Source organism: Grus americana, chromosome 1, assembly GCF_028858705.1.
Source record: "Grus americana isolate bGruAme1 chromosome 1, bGruAme1.mat, whole genome shotgun sequence".
Taxonomy (NCBI): domain Eukaryota; kingdom Metazoa; phylum Chordata; class Aves; order Gruiformes; family Gruidae; genus Grus; species Grus americana.
In genome coordinates this window covers 146,625,446-146,648,717 of record NC_072852.1, presented here as the reverse complement: position 1 = coordinate 146,648,717, position 23,272 = coordinate 146,625,446, and the positions used below count along the sequence as shown (strand labels likewise).

General features: G+C 44.6%; 1 long non-coding RNA gene across 1 annotated transcript; it reads right to left on the bottom strand.

Annotated features, from left to right (window-relative positions):
• Positions 1-1,108: 1,108 nt before the first annotated feature.
• On the bottom strand, positions 1,109-20,911 carry LOC129215783 (uncharacterized). Its single transcript, XR_008580094.1, has 4 exons — positions 20,696-20,911; positions 19,825-19,902; positions 15,615-15,706; positions 1,109-2,010 (listed from the first exon to the last, which is right to left on the bottom strand). It is a non-coding gene; the product is annotated as an uncharacterized LOC129215783 (long non-coding RNA).
• Positions 20,912-23,272: the final 2,361 nt, after the last annotated feature.

Sequence of the window (23,272 nt, the reverse complement as noted above, 5' to 3'; positions counted from 1 at the left end):
GGAAAATGCAGAGAAGTGGTTTTTTTTCAGACATAGAGGACTACAGTCATAAGCAATTTGAGAAATCAAAGCAAGGTACTGGATTTGGACCGGAGAACTGGATTTGGAAGCCAACGGAGTTTATGCAACATGGGAGTAGTGTGGCCCCAGGGGACAAACCTGGATGTGCAGCTACCTTCCACCCCCTCTTATTTCTCAGCTGCCTGAGATCTGAGTTAAGCACAGAGTAACCGCACTTGGGGAAATGTAGCAAAGTCCACACCTCTAAGAGAAGCTTCTAACTCCTTAGCCAACTGGACAGCCAGAAACAGCCCTGGCAGTGTGGGATTCGAGCAGGCGATTTTACACTTGAAGGTCAAATTCTTGAGGGAATGTAAAATGGCCCCCTCATGTCTTCTGCACTGGGGGGCGGATGAGTCATCCTCGCTGCAGGGAGTTACACACCGAGCACGGATGAGATTTTTTCAGTGCATGCAGCTCTGACTTAATAGCTTTCTTACTGGTGTCAAGCACAGCAGAAGTGGGACAGAGCTAACCATTTATTGCAACTATTTAAGTAAATGGTGCAAGTAACAACTTATATGTGGAACTCACGGGAAGTCTGAGGGCATCGGGGTGGACGTCTGAGCCTTGGGGAGGGGCTGTGCAGAGAAGGAGTTTCCTTCTCAGCTGTCCTGGCTTTTGTTCTCAATGATTTAAAACAGGTCTTGCCTGGATAAACCAAGTGGCTTTTCCCAACTCCGTCATTTAAGTCGATGTTGCCCAAACTGAATGGCCTTTAACATTAGTCTTTAAATCTTTTAATGTAGTGATTAAACATGACAGGGATTAAGTCCCCGACCAATAGCAGCTCACCTGGGTGCGTTGTTGGTTAGATGTAAAGCACAAAGCCAAATGCTCTTAAGCACCCAAGCCTACTGCTGTTTCAAAACATAGCAAGCCCCATCATGTCTTGTGATTGGGAAGCATTTCTTTTTTATTGAAGATAAAGTGGAAGAAAAAGCTGATAAAAAGAAAGTCTTTTCAGAGAAAAGAAAATAGATTGTGGACAAAGGTTAGAACAGAAATTGAAGTGGGTTAAGTATTTTTAAATACATATATGGTACAGTTTAGATATATTTATGAGGTACCTAGTCTAATGGAAGAAAGAACTTACAAATTCATAATTTCCTCAAGTATCCAGGTGAAAGACCAAATTACATGTATGAGGCAAATCAAATAGAATTTGACACAAAAATCATTAACTAATAAAAACACTCTTCTGGTTGCCAAGTCGCCTAACAATCTCACAGGAAATGTCAGAAAGAAGGTGCCTGTGTGAGCTGTGGAGCCTTTAATTATGTCAGCAGACAGCATATTTATTCTTGCAGGATTTTTGCCTCAGTATATTTTTTTCCTCCTCATCGTTTTATGTGGGTCTTAAGGTTAACATACAGTTCATGCATGATTTAAACCCCGTTCTGGAGACAACTTCCTTCGTTTCATCATTGGCCTTTTCCTATGATGCTAATTGCTGTAACAACTGAGGGCTTCACAGGGCTTTATTTTTATAACATCTCAAAGAGATGAATAGGTAACATTACTGTGCTTTACAGATTAACAATAGAAAGTTTGAGGTTAAAAATGAAGTAGGTTCATTCATTTATTGAGGGAAAATTCCATTTCAAGAAAATGAAATTGCCCATTGACAGGGTTTGCTTTTACGTGGAAACGCCTCTGGGAAGTGTGACTGTGCCACTCTGGAAATGTTATGCTTTTGTTTTTCCCTCCAGAAGAAGAAAATGAAAATGTTTTCCTTCCACCTGCTTGAATTTGAGAGGAACACATTTGGGGTTTTTTTGCACTGGCTTCATATATTTCATTTGAAATCTCTTCTCTTAAAAAGAAGTAAATGCAGGCAGTGGAGCAGAGTCCTTGGTGAGTTGTGTCTCCTAATGCACATTCTCTGTACAGGGGTTACATGATGCTACGTACTGCAGCAGATGGAATCAAGATTGGGAGCCTGGGTTTCTAAAAAGCAAGAAAACACACAGATTTATCATGCTGTTGCTACCTGCGGACATGCCAAAAGCCAGGACAAAACCACAAGTTTCCCTGCAGGACCGGTGCCAGGTACGCAATGAAGAAGGCAGCAGAGAGCAGCTGCCAGCTGCCCTGTACAGGGTGGCTGAGGCTTTCGGGAGGGCTGGGATGCTTTGTCAGAAACTTTCGTAGGCATTTCTGGACAGAAAAGGAAAAAAAGGGGAGCCTCAATGCCTCCCAAGCATAGATTTTTCTATACTCTTTCTGCTTTTTCCTTGCACGCTGCTTTGCACCTCATGCTCTCCCCTGATGTCACGTGCTCACCCTTCTCCACATTCCTGGTTCTCCCCAGGCTTCTGTGCTTCTTGTACGATGTTTTATTTATACAGTGCTCTTCCTACTGCCTTGCTGAACACCAGTCCCTGCTTTGCTCTTTCACTACTCAGTCTTCCCTTTCTACTCCTCCTGCATGCTTTTTTCCTCACGGTCTTGCCAGCCTCTAAACCTGTGCATCCCCCATTTTGCCCTCCTGGTCTTCTTTGCCTTTTCCCGCTCCAGCTGTGGGTCCTCATCCGCTCCCTCCCTCCCCCAAACCCTGCAGATGATGTTGATCCCCATCCACTCCACATCTGAATCAAATGTCTTCTTACACGGTGCTTGGATGGTATCAGTGCTCGGACGGCATCAGTGCACTTCTGTTTCGGCTGATGCTCAGCCTGAAGCATCCCAGAGCCGTGGAAGTGCTGCTCGGGTCAGAGGGGAGCACATCTGGCATGTGATGGTTGCTTTGAGGAGACCTTCATGGGGCTGGAGGGGCTGTGGATATTGGTAAGGCTGCTCGTGAATGAGCAAGATGTGTAAAACCGGATCCTTCAGCAGACCTGGGGAGTACGCGGGGGGCTGAGGGGTAGAGGGGGAGGGAGCGTGGGTGGCAGGCAGGGGGTTGAGGCAGGAGACACCCTCCCCCATTCCTCCAAGGTAGCCTTTTAGACAGCCCCGTTATTACCAGCTCCTCTGCAGGGTTTGCTTTTCCCATCCCCTCCGATGGAGCACGAGTTAAGCGGAGGGTGGCAGCTGGAGGTGGCCAAAGCCCTTGGCACGCCTGCGTGACCCGGCTGCCGGCACCTGCCTCCTTCAGTCTCCCCGTGAGAGCTCACGGGGCTGCCTCCTCTCTCAGGCAGAGAGGCGGCGTGAGGCGGGTGCCATTTTGACCCTACTCTCTTTTTTTGATGCACGGTGGCATGATCTGGCTAGGATTTCATGGGGAGGAGGAAAGGACGCTCTGGCCCTTCACAAAATCCCTATGCACGAGCTGCTGCTGGAGGGAAGCCACCCTCCAACTGGGAGAGATTTTTCCACATGGGAGATTATTTGAAACCATATGGGCAAGCAGGGGTGATCAGGAGCCTTCAAGCTTAGCTGCTGCCTAACCCTGATTTTGAGGTTGAGGAGGGCTGAAGAAATGGGGAACCGGTGCAAACTGAGGGCAAAACACACTGAAACAAAAAAAGCTGCTCTGTAATGAGGAAAGACACCATCTATACGGCAAAGAAATGGTAGTCTGTACTTACTGCTGGACTTATCTGTACCTCATTTTTGAAAACTGTTCATCTGTATGGGTAGTATAGCTGAATTAAGTTTAAGGAAACAAAGACCTTGCCCAAAGGTATTCTCCATCCCAGCAAATGAACTGAAAATATAAAACATACAGGACAATCTGATTTTTAACAATGGTTAAAAAAAGAAAAGCACTTTTACTGTGTATTTTCAATAGTTTCAAGGACAGCAAAAATCACTGGCGTGATTTAGCTGTATCCGGAGAGCTGATGCAATCCATATCAGTAAGGAATTGCTTAACACATCTGGGCAGGGCTCCTGCTGGTGGCGTCTGCTGGACGTCTTTGCAGTGTAATAGGCAGTATGTGGATGTTTTGGGGCCCCCCGCTTTGGATTCCTCTCTTTGAGCCTGTCATTTCTGTTTCCCCTGTTTGCTGATGGTCACCAGCTGGGTCCTGACTGTGGGGCAGGGCTGTCCCACCAAATGAGCATGCACATTTGAGCCTATGGTGTCTTAGACCCCCAGAAAGTACAGAGATAGAAACGGTGGAGGCCTTTCTGATACCTTCAGTTGGTGTATTTGGCTGTTATTTGTATTTATTTTGGGCTGAGAGCCTCACAAAAGAGGATTTAAATCCCCTTGCAGTAAGCTTCCCAGGCAAAATAATCACGAGCATTGAAAATAAAAGTGCCTGTGCCATACCCTCCGCAGAGAGAAGCAGGAGGTGAAGACAGCAGGTGCCTTCAACACTGCTGCAATGATGGTCACTGCGGTAAGTAAAGGTCCCAGGAAGCCTATAAGCTTATAAAAACCCTTTTCAGCTAAAATAAATCACTGCAGCTTCCCTCTCGCAGCTGACCAGAGATTTACTCAGTTTACACTCAGTTTAGGATCCTCCCAAAGCGCTTATAGCCCCTTCTGAACTCTGTACCAATAATCCCCAGCTCCTGCTAACTGCCTATACGGTCCAAAAATAATTTATATCTTTATGCTTTCAGATATCACTGTGGCTGAGGGAAAATCCCCGCTGTCTCCTCCTCAGCTTTCTCTTTGCTGCTCTCCCCCTCGCTGGTGAGGATTAGGCTCCACCGCAGCCGACTTTGCTGTCTCACTCCCTGCAACGGGGTGCCAAGCGCCATACGCTGACACAGCAGCTTTCCCCCCCTTCCCTCTATTTCCCCTCGCTGCCGTCGTTCCCTCAAAGCCCCGGAGCCGCCGTTTCTGCCAGTGCAGAGAGGTGATAAGGCTTTGAACTTTTGCTGGGTGTTGGCTTGTTGCGCTGGGTCTGAAGGGCGCAGCGAGGTGCAAGGAGCAGGTGAAGGGCCAAGGGGTCCGCCAAAAGCTCCCCGGTGAAGGATGCCAGGCGCACCATGTTTCCCTCTGAGTTTTGAGCCAGCGGTGCATCCTGCCAGGTCTGGCCCAGCGGCTGGGCTGGCTGCAGTTGCGTTGGGAAGCTTGAGCCTTTTTCCTGATTTTTATTTTTATTTATTTAGCTATTTTAAACAGTTTTGTAGGAACAGAGCTGTAAGATTTTCTTTAATTTTTAAAAGCTGTGGGCTTTCTTTTTCAGAGCTGAATTCATTGTTGTCAAAATATGTACATAACCTTGAGATCCCAAAAACTTGTTTTGGGATCTGTGAACGGGCTGCATAGGATTCTCTTACAAAATCTCACTTTGAAGCATTTCTCTTTCTTCTGCTGAATCTTAATTTACCTTACCAAGACCAAGGGGTGAACCAATTCAGTGTTTACTAATATTATAGAATCACAGAATGGTTTGGGTTGGAAGAGACCTTAAAGATCATCCAGTTCCAACCCCCCTGCCATGGGCAGGGACACCCTCCACTAGACCAGGCTGCCCAAAGCCCCATCCAACCTGGCCTTGGACACTTCCAGGGAGGGGGCATCCACAGCTTCTCTGGGCAACCTGGTCCAGTGCCTCACCACCCTCACAGTAAAGAATTTCTTTCTAACATCTAATCTAAATCGACCCTCCTTCAGCTTAAACCCATTACCCCTTGTCCTGTCACTACACTCCCTGATAAACAGTCCCTCTCCTGCTTTCCTGTAGGCCCCCTTCATCACTATGAAAAAGACGTAAGGATGTCTGTCTGTGTGTGCATGTGTGTACACATGCTATTTTTGATTCGGAAGTGGAAGTGATGGCAGCTAACAGACAAGATGCAAGTGTATTTTTTACTCCTGTCAGGCTTTTCCATGAGGCTAAAGCACTGTCACAGGACTCTACTGGTTGTTGATTTTCAAAAATGCAATGAAGTTATGATCCCATTGAAATTTCTATGAATCTTAATGGATACTAGCTATTAAGACAGTGAATAAAATCTAAAAGACCTAGCTTTTCTCTTGCCTATTTGAAATATGGTCGTTCATTAATATTGTTGTCATCCTTGCTGCCAGTCTGAGGTGCCAACACTCAATTTAAATATTTTTGAAGACTCCTCTGGAAAATAAAATAAAAAGAATCCTGCATTAGCATGGACAACACATTCTACTGTAATTGGTACATTATAATTTTCCCTCTTCTTTTTCCTTCCAGCTTTCAAAAGTACTTCTTAGTTTCTCCAAATCACTTCATAAATTTACATTCTGGCTTAGCTAGTCTATGTTTCTGTTTCAGAAAAGTAAAGTCAAGTTGGCTTGGCAAAGCAAATTAATTTCCTTCAGATGAGAGGGGCTTCACTGAAGTCTTAGTTCCCAAGTTACAGTCCCCTAACTGGTGAACTGTGTTTATTTACACAGATGCAAAGCTGTCCAGCTGGAGGAGTTACTACTTGTAAAGGCATGGGTAGGAAAGAAAGATTTTTTTTTTCACCCATGTTACCTGTATATCCAAGGCCAACTCCAGGTCTTTGGGTGGGGTGCCTGCAGGGCAAGCCTAAGGATGAGCACTGATGGAAGGGATCCTACCTCTGCTTTTTCTTTCAGGTTTCACACACATGCTCACGCTCTGCCCCAATCGGTTTGGTCTTCCCTAGATTAAGTTTTTAACTCAAGCTGCCCGTCGCAGCTGAACTTCAAAAAACCCAGGAAAGCGTGGGGAGCAGGGATGCAGAACCAAGTGATATGAGAGCACCTGTGCAATTCCAGCTGATGCCATTGCAGAGACTGAAGATACCAGACTCATCTTGTTTCATATTTTTTATTTTACATTTACACTGTATCCCACTGGTGTCAGCAGAAAAGCTTGAGCTGGAGGTGATCACATAGGCAAGCTTGTCTTTTCTGTTTCACTGACTTTCATCATCTGTTCAAAAAGTTTTATACACTCCGAGCTGCTTAGAGACTTTTGACTTTACAGTTTTATTTGACTGAAATCCTTGTACTTATCTCTGATCAGCTTGTGAAGTCTTATGCAGACACAGAACCAGTTTGTGAGAGGTCTGCGAATAAGTGTTTCAGCTGGTTAATATTCCCTGCCTGGTGCTGGACAGCAAAATATCTTTGTATGTATTTCATAGAAACACACATAATGCGTAGATAGAGGCATCAAGTGCATCTTTTCACCTGGGCTTTTGGAAAATGCTACCCAAGAAAAAAACGGTTGTGTAAAAACCCATGTCACACTTAACTCTGCAAGCCAAGTGACTGCATAATTAACCACACTAGCTGGGGATGAGGCCACATTAGAAGATCAGGTGAGGGAAACGGGGTTAAAATAGCACAAAAATAAGAACCGTGGGGCAGAAGCAATGCTGTGAGGAGAAAAATGACTGGCTGGAACTGCCATCCATACACGCAAAGGAATATCTCTCGTACTTTAAATTCAAGTCACGGCAGACTTCAGAACCAGTGCTACTTTGGAAAAGACGGAACATCTCTAAAAACATCCTGAAACAAAGAAGAAGGTGGAACATTTCTGAAATACTTAAAACTTGTGTGTGTTTTGTGCCATGTCTTTTTGGCCACTAACCTTTGTTCCTAGGTTAGGTGTTTGGCCCACCTTGAGTCCCTCAATAGTCAGTGGAGAGAGACGAACTCCTGCTTGGCATCTCCACCAGTGATGCCAAGCATCTTTGCCCAGTGGTAGAGCATCCCTGCTTGTTCATACAATCCCTGAGAACAGCACAGTGGGCCTTACTGAAAATTTTGACACAGAGAATGCTGAAACAAGTGGGATATGCCACGTATGCCAAAACCAGTTAATATCTTCAAAAAAAAGCCAAAAAGATTGTTTTAGCCAAATCAGTCAGAAAAAATGAAATGAATGTATCTGTTCTTCTGATGGGTTTCAGTTATAGCAATGACACAGGAAAACTGTCAATACAAGCAATAAATTGAGTGAGTATGAGTTACCATATGTGATCATACCGGGGTGAAAGTGAGACCGGTCAGGGAAATACGGGGCATCTGTTCCTCCCTAGGAGCAAAGACACCATCTCCAGTTTTCACTGAGGCAACTGCCATCTCCTGCTGCCCTCGGTGCTTCCCGGGTTACTCACGGCTCTTCTACTTTGCACAGGCAGCGAAAATTTCTCTCAGTGGCCTGTGTCAGCTTAATAAGCTTTCCTGAAAAGCACTGTGCTTGGAGCTTCTCTGTTTTCTCCTGCTAATTTCCAAGTGGGAGCATCGCTCTCTGAAAGTTTGGCTGCTTAGGAACTGAGCCGAACTGTGGGGCTAGTTTTCATTTTTGTACTCTTACAAACTCAGTCTCTTTTTGTCTCCCCGTGGCCACATTTAGCTTCTCCCAGCTTTTTCCTGTTTGCTGGTACGGTAGAGCAGGACCTGCTGCTCTAGAACCAGCCGCTCCTGCATCTGCTCCAGCATTCTCCCTGGGACAGCGGGAAGTGCCAGCTCTGGCAGTGAAAGGTCTGAGAAATGCCGGAGCAAGGTAGTTAAAAAGAATCTCCTCTGTGGGGAAAAAGTTTGCTCTCGCCCACCATCAGACTACTTTATGTCCTGCAACCTACACTGGAAGATAAGCTCCATTAAAATCAAATCATAGGTTTATTTTTAGCACTTAACATATTCTTTTTTTTCTTCTGTGCACATTTCCATTCCCTATTAATCCATGAAACTCCTGGCCTCGGTTGCCCCTGGTGGGAAGGAACTGCACCAGGCAGTCGTACGCTGTGGGAAGGGATTGCTTTTCACCCTTTGCCTTTCATTTTCAGCAGATGCCCTCCTGCTCGTGTATCATGGGAAATGATGAGCAGGACTCGCTTTCCTTGGTGCCATTCATTATTTTCAACACCTTTATCTTTTCTCTTCTCTGAAGTGAACAGGTTTGATTTTACTCTTCATCTAGAAGCTTTTCATGCCTCTAATTATTTTCATTGTCATTTCTGAACTATTTTCATTTCTTCTTTGTCTTTCTCAAGGTGTTCAGAACTGATCACAATGCACTAAGTAGCGGTAATAAAAAAGTATTTTCAGTATTGCTTCTCTGTTCCATTCTTTTTCCTTTCTAACTATTCCTTTTTTTTTTTACTCACTGCAAGACATTTCCGACAAAATGCCTACGGTGACACCCAAGTGTTTTTCTGACTCTTGACGGTTAAATTTAGAAGTCAGAAGATGTACTTCACATTCTTCCTCTCAGAAAGCACCATCTTCTGTTTGAAAATGCTGCATTCATCTGTGATAGCATCTTGCTTTGATGGTATCTCATCCAAGCTCCTCTCTTGGTTTACTTAAAAGTTTTTGCCTTCCACCATTTTCACTTTCATGTTTCTTTATTAATTTTCAGACTTTCTCAGCAAAAAATATTTTGTCACTTGACTGCCCAGGATTGTTTTGTATCTGCATTTTATTCCTCTCCATTCCCAGAGCCTGAGTTTATCTGTACTTGTTACAAGATAACTTGAGTTATCTTGTACTTTTTAGTATTGTCTATTTTTAAAATACTTTAAATCCAGGTTATAACAAGGCATTACCATGATTTATTAGTGGGTCTGAAAATCTGTGGCTTGGCTAGTCTGTACTTATGGCAAAACCACTTCATCAACTAGGATAAATTGCTGAGGCAATTTATTGGAAGCACAGATGCCAATCGGCTCATCAGTCATACAGGCTGCAGAAGGCCACGGTGCAGCAAATAATAATAATAATTGATTGATAATTTGTGGGCTTTTCTTTTTCGTTAGAGATACTGACCTACAAACGAGAACAGTGTAGCTGTGTATTTCATGATTACATCAGCCAGCACAGGGGCAAACTGGCTGATCAAAAAAGACAATTCCAAACTTTTTTTAAAAATAAAAATGCTTATCCAGGAACTGCTTAAGCAAGTCTCATGACTGAAAAAGAGTAACAGATTAAAAAATATAATTATGTATTTTTAAAACATTTGAAAAACCCAATTTCTTCTCTCTGAATTGCCGGTTTCTGACTTGGGGACTGTTTCCAGGGCAACAGAAGATAACACAACAAACACTGAAGGAAGTACACGAGAGAACTCCCTCTTCTATTTTAGGTGAGAGTTATGTCTCTCTGTTATTGCTAAGGAAATGAGGAGTATTTTGCACTGAAAAGTATTTATCACGCATCTCCGCATGAAGCACGGAGAGCCTTTGCAGTATGTTTGTTACCTGATATTTGCCAAGAGATGGAGCTGCAGAGCCAGACACCTACCAAGCCTGACCCCCGTAAATCAGGAGCGATATAATAAAACCCTTGGCAGCAGAAGCCTGTATCCTCTCATACCGATGCATGCTACTCTTCCCCCTGTGACAACGGGCTTGTGTTGGGCACTTAGCCAACTCTGTCCAATCTATTCCAATTTATTTCATTAAGCTGTGGTTCAGAAAAGCCAAGAAACAAGCTGTATTAATCTTGGTGGATCCTGGCCTCTGCTCAGATAATGCTGTAGAAAATGCTCAGCTGTCCCACAGTTGAGCAGTAACAGGATGAAAACAGCTGCCCTCTTGGACTTGCCTTACAACATCCCTTCCCTATGTATACCCTTGTAAAAATGCTGCTTGTGCTGCACAGCTCTTTTACTCTCCAGTTAGTTCTCAGGGGCTACCTTCTCAATTTAGGTGTTGCTCAAAACCTCGCCTCGGTTTCTAGGTACCTACAGCGTGAGACAGAATATAGCAAAGAGATTCCCAAACTGCCGGGGACACAAGTTTGTCAATCTGTGGTGTCCTGCCCAGTATGGATTTATAGGCTTAGGTCTGGAAGGCGTAAACCTGTATTTTCAGAGCAGATCTTGGGTTCAACTCCAGGTTAATGCAGTGATCTGGCATCTCCGAGCAAGTTCACATCCACCACGCTCCCATCCTTCCCATCCCAGCACCCTGGCAAGTGAAACTGGTCCAGGCTTGTCTGTACCTGCCCGAAACAACCTGGGATCACCTGGAGCTACTTTGGGATTAGGTACAAGCATGAGGAGCCTGCTGAGCTAATCGGGCTCCCACTCCTATCCAAGCCCCAGAGACATTCCCAGAATAGACCATAGTCCCTGCAGACCAATTCACTCCAGCCTCTGGGTCTTCCCACAACACGTCTGCCATATCAGTTGTCATACAAAAAAAAGAGGAGTGAAAGGGCAAGAACGGACTTACCCAAGCATGCTCTTGCACCCATGAGCAGTTGGGACATTTCTCTGTTTTAAAATCTGTGTTCTGCTCCATTTGCTTCATTCAAAATCCTCACATTTACTGATTTTTTGGGTGAGAACCAACAGGGGATTGTGGGATAAATTCTCCCTTGGTTGCACTCGTGGGTGAGGGAGGAAGGGAAAGGGAGATGAGTACAGGGAGGTGAGTCTGCCTCTGCCTTTGGCTTGTGGTACGAACCTCGGGTCTGTGCAAACCAGTTTTGAACCTTTCTTCCGATAAAGATTTCACTCTTTGTGTTAAGTGGTATGTCAATAAGAGAGAGACTCAAAACTAAAGAGATTAGAAGAAAGACTACTTGTCTATTTGCTAAACGGAATTGAAAAAGTCCTTTTTCCTCCTTGGTTTTTCATGGGAAAAGGCTGACCTGGATTATATGTGTAACTCCAGCAGAAATATCTTGGCTGGGAATACTGACCAGAGTGAGGGGTTCAAACACTTTGAGGGATAAGGATCAGGCAGTGTGTGTCTAGTTGATATTTCTTTTTGGGTGTCAGAGACAACTCTTTGCTAATTTCTGAAATCACTGTTCTTCTCTCTAACTTTGGGCTATGATTGGCCCTGGCTGACAGATAGCCTGAAAATTTAACAAGGCAAGCACAGGCTCTCTTTGGAGTGTTAGACTACACAGAGCTTAGTGAAATAATTTTTAATCTGACTTCCCAGTGAAAAGCCGGTTTGTCAATCAGCCTATCACTTAGTGGTTGGGTAGGGAAGGAAATCCAAAAATAGTACTGGAGAGAAATGGACTATTATCCATGCTTGTAGGTGGCATGCGGCTGGTCAAATGTGCCTTTTGGCCATATGTAGATCCAAAATGGCATAATGTACATCGTCCCTTGCCGTGGTGTCAAAAGAAAGAAGAGAAGAATTTGAGTTTTTTAAAAGAAAAAAAATCTATATGCTGAAAGCCTGGCTTCAGCTAACAACTTCTTGAAATACCTGTGTTTTTGTTAGTGAGGTAAATAAATTATGATTTTTCAAACCAGAATAGCCCCCTTAGACTTAAGGTCTTCTGACACATGGACCTACAGGTCCATATGCTCCACTGGAGCAGTGACTCCCAGTTTTCATAGGCATGTCCCCAAGCCCAACAAGTCACTGTGGAGCCTGCACTGGACTGGTGAGTCTGCTGGCTTGGGCACTGGGCTCTGGTTCAGGTGTAACATGCTCGTTCCTCACTTCTGAAGCCCACATCACTGGTTAGAAACTATAGGTCTAGGTAAGTAACTCGCTGAACCTCTGTGCCTCAGCCTCCCTGCATTGGTAAATGGAAACATCAGTAATGGATAAACATCAGCTATATTTTGTCATAGCTGAATGATGTTCTGCTTTATACTGGTAGGCAATGATTTTTTACTATCCCTGCTTTAGACATGTGGTTATTGACAGAGGGTTGGGTCAGTGACTCAACATGGAGCTCACCAAATTCAACAGAAAGCTCTTAGAGTCTTCACTTAGCATTGGACAGATGCCAGTATATTTATGTACATATATCAGCTGATGAAAATATAGCTTGTTCGGCATTTTAGTTCTGTGAAAGACCTGGGGAAATTTGGTCCTGTCTCCTGTGCATATTTATTTGAGTTTTCAGGGAGTAGGTCCATGCACTGGACAGCAGACAAACCACATACATGTGTGCTGAGCTCTGTCAATTGAGAGCAATATTTTTGCACTGCGTAGGTAGTTGATATTTGTTGTGGTTTTGCCCCAGCTGGCAACTACACACCACCCAGCTGCTCATTCATTCCCCCCCTGGCGGGATGGGGGAGAGAATCGGAAGAGTAATAGTGAGAAAACTCGTGGGTTGAGATAAAGACAGTTTAATGGGTAAAGCAAAAGCCGCGTGCACAAGCAAAGCAAGACTAGGAATTCATTCACCACTTCCATGGGCAGGCAGGAGCTCGGCCATCCCCAGGAAAGCAGGGCTCCATCACCCATAATGGTGACTTGGGAAGACAAATGCCATCATGTCAAATGTTTCCCCCTTCCTTCTTCTTCCCACAGCTTTATATGCTGGGCGTGACGTCATATGGTATGGGATATCCCTTTGGTCAGTTGGGGTCAGCTGTCCCAGCTGTGTCCCCTCCCAACTCCTTGTGCACCCCCAGCCCACTCGCTGGTGGGGTGGTGTGAGAAGCAGCAAAGGCCTTGGCTCTGTGTGAGCACTGCTCAGCAGTAACGAAAACATCTCTCTGTTAGCAACACTGTTTTCAGCACAAATCCAAACCATAGCCCCGTACTAGGTACTGTGAAGAAAAGTAACTCTATCCCAGCCCAAACCAGCACAATATTCTAAATTATGTAATTTAGGGTGCACATACTTTGTTTATTAAAGACAAAGTGGCTCTATTAAAGTGCTATAATTAAGTAACAATCTTTTATTGGAGCAACTCTATTTTCTCCATTGTAAAACCTCCTTCCCCCAGTATGAAACTTGTCCCAGGACTCTGTTGCCTCCTGAGGCCATGTTAGTATTTGCAAATGCTCTGCTTCACCTTAACCAGGAGCTGGATGGGTCTGGCAGTCAAAACATCCAACTTTCAACAGAAGAGGTAGGCTTTGGTGCTTACTTCTGGAGTTCATTCTTGAGGCCAGACAAAACCTTTAATCACTATTTAAATAACAGCTTTTCTCACTCTAGCTAAAGTATTACGTTCAGCTGATGTTAAATACTTAAAGAGTGTATCAGGTCTAGCAGACATCTCCTGGACATTCCAGTTTTGCTCCTCTGGTGAACCATGGGGTAATATGACTCAGACTCTGGGAATTTTCAAAGTCATGGGATGCTGGGACTATTTGAGCCCCTGCTCCTTCCTGTGCCTACCTGTTTGTGAAAAAGTAATTCAGTGTCAATTATAATAGGATTATAATGTGATGAGTATACACCACATTATTTGAAAAATAATTTATCTGTGTATTGTTGACTGATATCATATATAAGATTGAAGAGTGGGAAAATAACAACATAGCACATTTGGGCTTTTAAGATGGAAGTACCAATGGAGGAGATTAAAGTGACTGGACAACTCATAGAAACGGTCCATGTGCTTCCCTTCAGCTGGCCAAGCAGTTTCCAGTGAAGCATGCTTCCGATAAAAAATGCTTATTTGAAGCCAGAGTATTTCATGAACGCATCTCAGGGTTGATGATCATTCAGCATTGTCCTGGTTTTGGCAGGGATAGAGTTAATTTTGTTCCCAGCAGCTGGTACAGTGCTGTGTTTTGGATTTAGGATGAGAATGATGTTGATAACACACTGATGTTTTAGTTGTTGCCAAGCAGTCAAGGGCTTTTCAGCTTCTCATACTGCCCTGCCAAGGAGAAGGTGGGGGCACCCAAGAAGCTGGGAGGGGACACAGCCAGGACAGCTGACCCAAACTGGCCACAGGGATATTCCATACCATATGATGTCATGCTCCGTTATATAACTGATGGATCGCCAGGAGGCAGGGCAACTCAGGAACTAACTGAGCATGGGCTTTGGGTGGTGAGAAATTGTGCTGTTCATATCTTGTTTTGTATATTCTTTTATTATTTTTTTTCTGTCCTATTTAACTGTATTTATCTCAACCTGTGAGTCTTTTTTTTTTTTTTTCTTCTTCCCTTTTTGATTCTCTCCCCAGTCCCACTGGGGGCAGGAGGGGTGAGCAAATGGCTGTGCGGTTGTTTCACCTGCCTGCTGGGTTAAACCATGACAAGCATCCACAGGCGGGAGTCTCCCAGCCATAGCTGGGAAGAAGGCCCCCTGCAAGGCTCTCCCATTGTGGCTAAGGGAAAAAAAAAACCAAACCAAGACTAGCTGGTTTGATGGCTACACAGCACTGTCTAGTAGAGGTGAAATGACCGATGCTAGGAGAATATTTTTTACAGGACACAACATCTGCTGGTGTCCCAGCTTATGAGAGTTTTTCCATGGAGGAGGGAGATGGGAAATACATGAACAGCCGGGGTTGATGGTAGTAGGGCAGATGGACTAAGATCCCTCCTACCTCATGGCGCTCAGATTATTTATATGAAAAGTTTTTCTGTTGTTCTTTAAACACTTCTTTACTTCTTTTTCATTCCAAGTACATGATTACACTGAGGATTGTAGTCTACATCGCAAAAAGTCAGTTATCGTTGGCTCATATCTAAGACATCAGAAAATCCTGCTAACTGAGTAAAAAAATGACTAAGACCTGTGTAGGCATGGAGACCTAATTCCTGCCTCAGCTTTTTGGGCATTGCTTCAGGACGATGTGAATGACATTTTCTAGGGTACTGTGTGTAAGAGCAGTTTGCCCTTTGAGAGGCTTGGGATGAATGTAACAGCTCTCGGAAAATTTGTGTTTGGCTCTGTTATTCCTACGTGTTGGGGTGAGCAGCTTGAAAGACCCGCAGGGATCACATTTCCTCTCAGACCTTTTTCTCTGACATCTGTTAACCTCACTGCTGTTAGGTTTAAGACTTACCGTACTATTTGGGCTCCAGTTCAGGTGTCTCTTCATTGAGCAGCGTGGAGTGGGTTGGGTGACACATGTCCCACTGTTGCTAATACCAGGTACTGGAAAAGAGATGTAAAACCCTTCAGCTTCTGGAACTGTCACTCATGGTACTTTTCATAAACAGCACATTCACTTGGAAAAATAATAATAAAAAAAGCGCCGATGCCTTGATGTCTTTCTTCTGTGCTCGTGGCTCAAGCTGTTCCCTCCGAGCCTCCTGCGCTGTGTTGATATGGCAACAGGCTGCCAGATTTTACATCAAGAGCAGCACGGCAGCGCTTTGTTCTAACAATTTATGGTTGTTGATTCAAGATATCTGGAGAACTTTCTTCATTGCTCCCCTTACCTCTCCACACCTTCAAGGTCAATCTGTTTTTCTTCCTACAAAGCCATCAGGTTATTTCCTTTCCTATTGCATTCCTCTGGAGCACCTCCTCCAGTGCAACATACACCTCTATGGAGAGGTATAGGCATTTCTCGACTATTCTGGATATATATTTTAGCAATGCCAAGTGCTTGCAATTCCTGGACCATTAAGCTGTTGGAAAGCCTAGCTCCCTTGGAAATCTGCCCGATTTCCCACCAGCTCACAAGCTCAGGCTTCTGGTCAGTGCTCCTGAGGCAGCCCTGCCTTTCTGACAGCTTTTGAGTTTTGTGTTATAAAGTAAGACAACGGGTCTGAGGCTCCCTGGCACAGATCAGGCAAGGGAGCACTGCAGGAGGTACCTGTTAGCTGGACATCTGGGACACATCTGTGCTCCTAAGGGTCGGGACACAGGTTTGACGACTGTCCTGTGGTTTCCCACACTGCTTGGCTGGGTTAGCCCGGCTGCCAGCATGGTTTTGGCCGGTACCGACTACCAGGTACCGACTACTGCAGGCACTGGCCGCCGTGAGGAGAGCAGCATATGCCGAGGACCCTTCCTGGATACAGCCCCCCTGGTTTTGGGAGGAGAGGGGTTTGCCATGGAGGGGAGAGCTGCGTCTCTGCCCTTTGGCCTCAGTGTCAGAGCGCAGCCCCTGGCCTGTCCCATTTTCCTAGTGCGGACAAAGAAGGTGGCTGCTAAGTGAGCCAGGGCAGGCTGCGCCGCAGCAGGCTGGGCAGTGCCCAGCAGTCCTGCTCAGGTGGCGTGGGGTGGGCTGCCGTGGGGCGGGCTGGGGGCAGCCCCGTGGCACAGCTGGGCATCACGTGAGGGCTCTGTGACTGTCGTTGTTGCTGCTATTACTATTATTGCTATTGTGATGATGATGATGATGTGTGATTTTCTGAGCTTCCAAACTCCAAAACGGTCTGAAGGCTCTGCTCTAACCTACCGCAGCAATGCTTTAATGGCAGGAAATTGAGGATGCAAGCTTCATGCCCAGGGCTGTGGCATCAAAGCCTGCAGGAGCACATGAAGGTCAAGAACGGGCTGGAGTCATGCTGGAGGGTGGCAATGGGTGGACAGATGCAAAGCTGGTGCGATCACTTCCAAACTGCCTGGCGTGAGCTGCTCCTGGAGCCTGCTGTCGCCTGCAGCCAGGAGCGAACAAGCATTTATCCAGTGTGGAAGATCATCAGAGGCCAGGGCTGAACTGGAGAACTGAATTATTTGAGAGCAGAGGTACCCTTGGGGTTTAAGCGAGCAGCCGTGAAGCACCAGCCCTGCAACTTCCTATGTCATCGGGGCCTTCAGGGCTGCCGCTCAGGCGTGCAGCACTGTGCCGTCTGTCCCCAGGATTTCTCCCAAATGTGCTGGAGACTTCCTCGAAGACTGACAGCTGTCCTGCCCTGCCTTCCAGTGGCTCCTCGGGAGTCACGGGGCTGTGAATATCAGTAGACAGGGACAGCAGCAAGCAAGTTTCCTCCCCGAGACTGATGAGCATCACGGATCTGAGCGTTGTCTCTTCCTGTGAGACATCCGAAATGGCACAGCTGCACCCCAGCAGCATTTGTGGGAGCTCGCAGTGGGTCCTTCCTGCTTGAATGCAACCATTTTATCATTCCAATTAGCTCAATTCAGTGTGCATGAAATATGTGAAAATTCCTTTTTCCTAAAAGACCATAAATGTTTTCAAAGAGTTTGACAATTTTAAGAAATTATTTCTTTTACTTTAAGGGATGAGGAAACAAAGTTTGGGAATTTAACAGAGTCATCTTGGTTCAGTGAACCAAAGCTTTAGGGATATGGTTTTTCAGAATGACTAGTTTTACAGTCCTGGTGGATCTTCTCCTTTTAATTAAAAACGAGCAATTTTCAGAACATCTTACATGCATCTTGAATAAGAACTATTCTAGGAGCTTGCAAAACTAAATCCGACATAGTTATCCTTAAGCTTGAATAAGTGATCCGCTGCTACAGGAAGTCAAGAGAGGGGGTAAGCCTTTACACTGTGAATCTTAAGTGCAATATTCTTGTTCATCTTCTTTTAACTGATGGCAAAGACAGTTCTTATGTTGTACGCATTAGCACTTTCCAGTTGGTGCCATGCTGAATAACACTTTGAGTGGAAAAAGGAATTCAGGCCTGAAAAAGCTGCACTGTTTCCTGAGATATTGTTCTTACTCTGATATTATTATAATTTAGAGTAACAAAGCATTAGTAGAACAGTTGCTGTTTCCTTGCCGTTGTGATCCCATATATATTCTCTGTTTTATACCTGTGCTAACACATTCATTTTATCATGGAGGGAGCTAGCAATTGGTACATTTATTAGTCACACTCCTCAGCCTCATGTTTTTACTGGAGCTAAACCCATGAACTATTTCATGGTTAGCTGCATTCCCACATTTGAAGAACTGGAGCTCATGGGAGTGTGACTCCGGAACCAATTATGAACGATAACACTGCTGATTTTCCTAGTACTATTCGTTACTTTAGTGATATACTTTTTCTTCAGGATTGTCTAAATAGGGATAAAAATGAATTTTAAAAAACATGTTGAAGATGTTAGCTAAGAAGTTTTAGTATTTACACCCGGCAGGGATAGCTGAACCTTGTGTCATTAGTTGTTTGGCATGGAGTCTGATGTTAAAAATACATCTTCAAGGAAAGACCAGGCTCTAAGGATTGCAATGCCAATATATTTTTAAAAGATCTTATAAGATTTGTTTTAGATTTTTAAAGAGACAATATCTTCTTTTGTGATTCATAAAAGTAATTTTTCTTGAAAGACACAGGAAAACCATCCATCCAGTCATTAAAAGAGACATACTAGTTGCAAAACTGCTAAGAAGTCATGGAACTTGCAGTGACTTATATATCTGAACAGGAACAAACATTTCAAGTTAACTCCTGTTACTGGACTCCAGGGTGAAAAAGGGAAAGAGAGGTGACGTATTTTGGTTACGTGCTACTCAAAGTTGACCTTTATTCCCTTACAGAAGGTGAGGTCTGTAGGACTCTCTTGCCAATCTTGGATCAATAGATGATGTTACACGTGTGCCATCGCACACTCACTTTGAACTTCATGGGATTTCCTGAAGGAAAACTTACCCTAATTTGTTCCAAGTTGTTTTTAAAAAAGATGGTTTATTCTGCATTTACTTTATGGCATTGCACTGAGCAAATATAATTCAATTCCTTCTCATTGTTTTCCTGATGAGAGATTGTTATTGAAATACAAACCATCTTTCTACTGCCAGTGAATGGTTAACAGTTTTAAAAAGGACTTATCCCGGAAATAGCTATGGTTAAAGACACAGGAATTGCTTTACTTAAGATGAAGTAGTTGCCTCATCCACCAGGAGCATGATATAATTAATAGACTCAATTTTTTATCTCTGTCACATTGATAGTGAACTCGAAATGTAATCTTCCTGCATTTTGATTTTTTTTTTATTTCGTTGTGAAAGTGATCACTCACTACTACTAAGAGGCAAGCTCTTACCACATATATTTCTAGTTATTAGAGTTTATATTTGATTACTTCTGTATGAAAGCACTTTTAAAATATATTCTTATTTTTTAAGAATATCTGCCAGTCGTTTCTTACTCCTGTCCCAACTGTGGTAAGGATATGTATTCATCATAGCTAGGTATGATTCTGGAGATACCTCCAGAGTTGGAAAGCCACGAGAACATCAAGACATATCATATGTGGCTGCACTTGGACACCTGAATGGGAATGGAGGAGGAGAAAGGATAACACTCCCATGTTGTTTCATTACGTACAGATAGCCACAACTCACACTTACACATATGCTTTTTCCTTTAGCTTGGTAGTCTTTTTCCTCATGCAGCTCCGTGTCGCTCTGCATCACATATTATGAAAGCTGTTGAAAAACATATAGGCTGTTACAACAGGAATGTTTCCCCACCTAAGTACCATCTGCTCATGAGTGCTGGAAGTTGAATCCACCAGTTGAACTGCTCGGAGGCAGCAGAAACGAGATACAGAAACATGATCAGAAGCTTGATGCTTCTGTTTGTTTCTGGTCCTTTCGTGAAACCACGCCATCCTCCTGGCCAAAGGAAAACAGGAGCCTGTCTACTTTTAGTTGTTTTTTTTAAAAAAAAGTTTGGTCTTCTTAGAAGTTGCTAGAATCAAAGCAAATGCCTGAGTATCTGTTATTTCATTTTAAGAAAGAGTCTACCCTGCCTGTTTACTGGGGACAGTTTGAAGACATAAATTGGGTGTTTAATAGTGGCAGAGAGATCGATGAGACTTCCCTGTACCTGTCAAATTCAAACAGAATGACCCATAATGAGGTCTTGTCCTTCCCTTCCCGTCCCTTCCCTCTCCCGGTAAGAAGGTTATCAGGTCTTAGATGCTGATACCAACGCAGCTCCTTGCCCCTGCTGTTTCTTCTGAAGTTAGATCAAGAAGAAAATGGAGGGTGTTTGCCACTCCTTTAGTACGTTCTGTGCGCATTGGCCCCATAGTTTAAGGGGAAAAAAAAGCAGCTTGGATGTCAACAACAGAAGAACTTCACTTTGAAGAAGAGAAGCAAGCCAGCCCAGCTGGGCCATTCCCGTATGAAAGGAAGCTGTAGAAGAGAGGAGAGGGAGAAAAAGAACTTGTTAGTGCAAGTGCCGCGCTTGACTCCGTGCCTTGCCATTACCTACCTGGTTTCCCTTTATCCGCTCTGCTCAGACAGGGTTAACATTTCGAACAGTAGTTGTTGCAGTGGGAGTAAGTCACTGTGAGACTGCAGTTCATTATCTAACCTCTCCTTGCGGGAAGGATAAAATCCCTGTATTTCAGAAGGCCGTAGTGCTAAGCGTAGTGCACCGAGAGGCGATGCTGCGGCGCTGGCAGCTGTGAAGACTGCAGAAGCACCATGCCTGTGCTGCGTCTGTGCTAGCTGGGCGTGCTGGGAAGCTTTTCTTCTGGTACTTTCAAGGCTTGTTTTGCATTATTTATCATGGCTGTCTGGGAGAATGCAACCCCTTGGGAGCAATGAAGGTGTCACGGGCAGGGCTCACGTCAAGCCGCTATTAGGGAGAACACTCGAGGGACAAAGTATTCTTAGTATGGTGAACTATGGATAAGGAGACTCCGTGTGAGTACAGATAGTGCTCACAAATTTAAAAAAAGCTTTGAGCTTTCACTTCAGCCAGGCAGTCTCCCGAGTGCTTATCAGCAGTAGAGTAGCTCTGAAATTTAGAGACCGAGCCTGTTACAATCCCAGCATATATACTTCTGTTCCTAGTTTCTGGACTTCAACATAAAATAGAACATGACCAAGCTGTATTGAATTATGATGTAACCGGGGTTCTGCAGACAGCACAGCCACCTCAGGTAAATCCTTAGAGGCTGCTCCTTTCACAACCTAGCCTGGAGAGCCTGGCCGGGGGTTTCTCTTCAGGAGCTGCTAATTATGACAGAGGAATGGAGGAACATTTAGTCCCTATTTCACACCATGTTTCAGAAGTGCTGCATTTTACCCTTCCACTTCACTTTCCTCATTGTGTTGCTTTGGGTTTTCTTCTTGCCCATGATCAGAGGAGGCTGTTTATTGCTTCTGTTTCTTTCTGGTCCTTTGGTGAAGTTACCTCTGCTCTAAGATGGAGTAAAGCCTGCCATTTCTTGCTCTCTGGTCTCCAGCTTACAGTGCTCAGTCTTGATAAAGCTGCTAGAATTGAAGGAAACACCAGAATATCTCGTTTCAGAGAAAGAGTCAACATTGCCTAGCTGGTGGGAAAAGCTTGAAAATGTGAAGTAGGTATACATGGTAATGGCACAAAGAGCAGACTGACTCTCCAGGCTGTTTTCTAAACCTGATTTTTTTGGTGCCAACTTCAAGATTTTGACTGCTTGGCAGTAGTGCTATCGCCAGTATGCTAAATTTGAATGCACACCCAAACACATGCATCCGCACACGGTTCTTTGGGGCTCCGTTACTCAACATCCTTCTTGGTGCAGGGCTGTTACGCAAACGTTCTGCTTGCTTTAAGCTGCGGCTTTTTGCCGTCAGATGCATGGTGATTGCTTCGCAGCAAGAGAAGGTAGTCCTACCTGTGCAAAAACATGTATTTATGGGTCCTTTCTTAACTGCTTCGTTCAGTTGTCTTTTCCTTGTAGGTCGCCATCAGATTTTCTCCTCTGTCAGTGCATGAGTGGGAAAGGGCTTCCCGACACCCTCTGTGGCAGCTCCGTGGTCTACAACAATCAAGGCTGTGGCTCTGGCTGTCCCAGCTTTCTGTCTCAGTGCTGTGAGCTGGGTGTTTACTCTTCTGAGTAAACTGGTGATTCATGCGAATGTGCTCAGATATGTGGGAAGAGTCACAGAGGAGTAATATGAAAATGAAGTTTTTTTCCAAAGAATCTTTTGCCAGGTTTTACTTTGATTCCTTTGGAAGTCTTTGACTTCCTTCTCCAAATCATAAACAGAAAGCCAGATGGGTTTATTATTTTTTTTCCCACCTAAAAATTATAGTTTCATGTGTAATTTCAGGTGAAAAGCCCCCTGCCAAGTTAAAAAAGTAAAAAATGAACTTTTAGACTGGCCTCTATTTCAGTATTTCTTTCCTTCACAGTGTTTCTTTCTTTCCCAGTGTCTCCAAGGTCTTCCTTTCCCCTCCATCTCTCTGTCTCTCCCAAGGTCCCTCACTTGCTTCCCATCTGCTTCTTCCCGGCTTTGAACATTTCACCCCACCTTGCGTTGTTTGCCTTGTTGCAGACCTTTCTCAGTAGCTTCTCTAAGGATGTTTCTCAGCTTTCTTGAGACAACTCTGGGTCTTTCTTTAGCTTGGGTTTTGATAAACAGACCAAGAAGGTAGGTTGTCTTGTGTGATCATATCTTCAAGTCACAAGGCTTGGGAGCTACAGTGGGCAGAGTCATTCAGTGCTACCTTCCCCAGAAAAATTATTTATATTTGTGCTTTGCCTGTATCCTCCACAAGACCAGAGCCTACGCCTCGTGAGCAACACCCTACACAACCAGCATGGGAAGGAGGTGGACAGCAGCATGGGGATGGAGCATCATTCGGGGTACATCACCTATATACATATCTGGAAGAAGCATATGTCTGCTGGGAAAGGCTGTATTCCTCTGGGGCTGGCAACAGCACGCTGCCCGAGCCGGGGAGCCCATAGGGGATTGCCTGCTGCTTCTTCCTCAGCATCAGGGAGCGTCTGCCACTCGCTTCAACCCCCAAGGGCCAGGGGATGCCATCCATCTTTGCCCGGGGTGCTGGGTG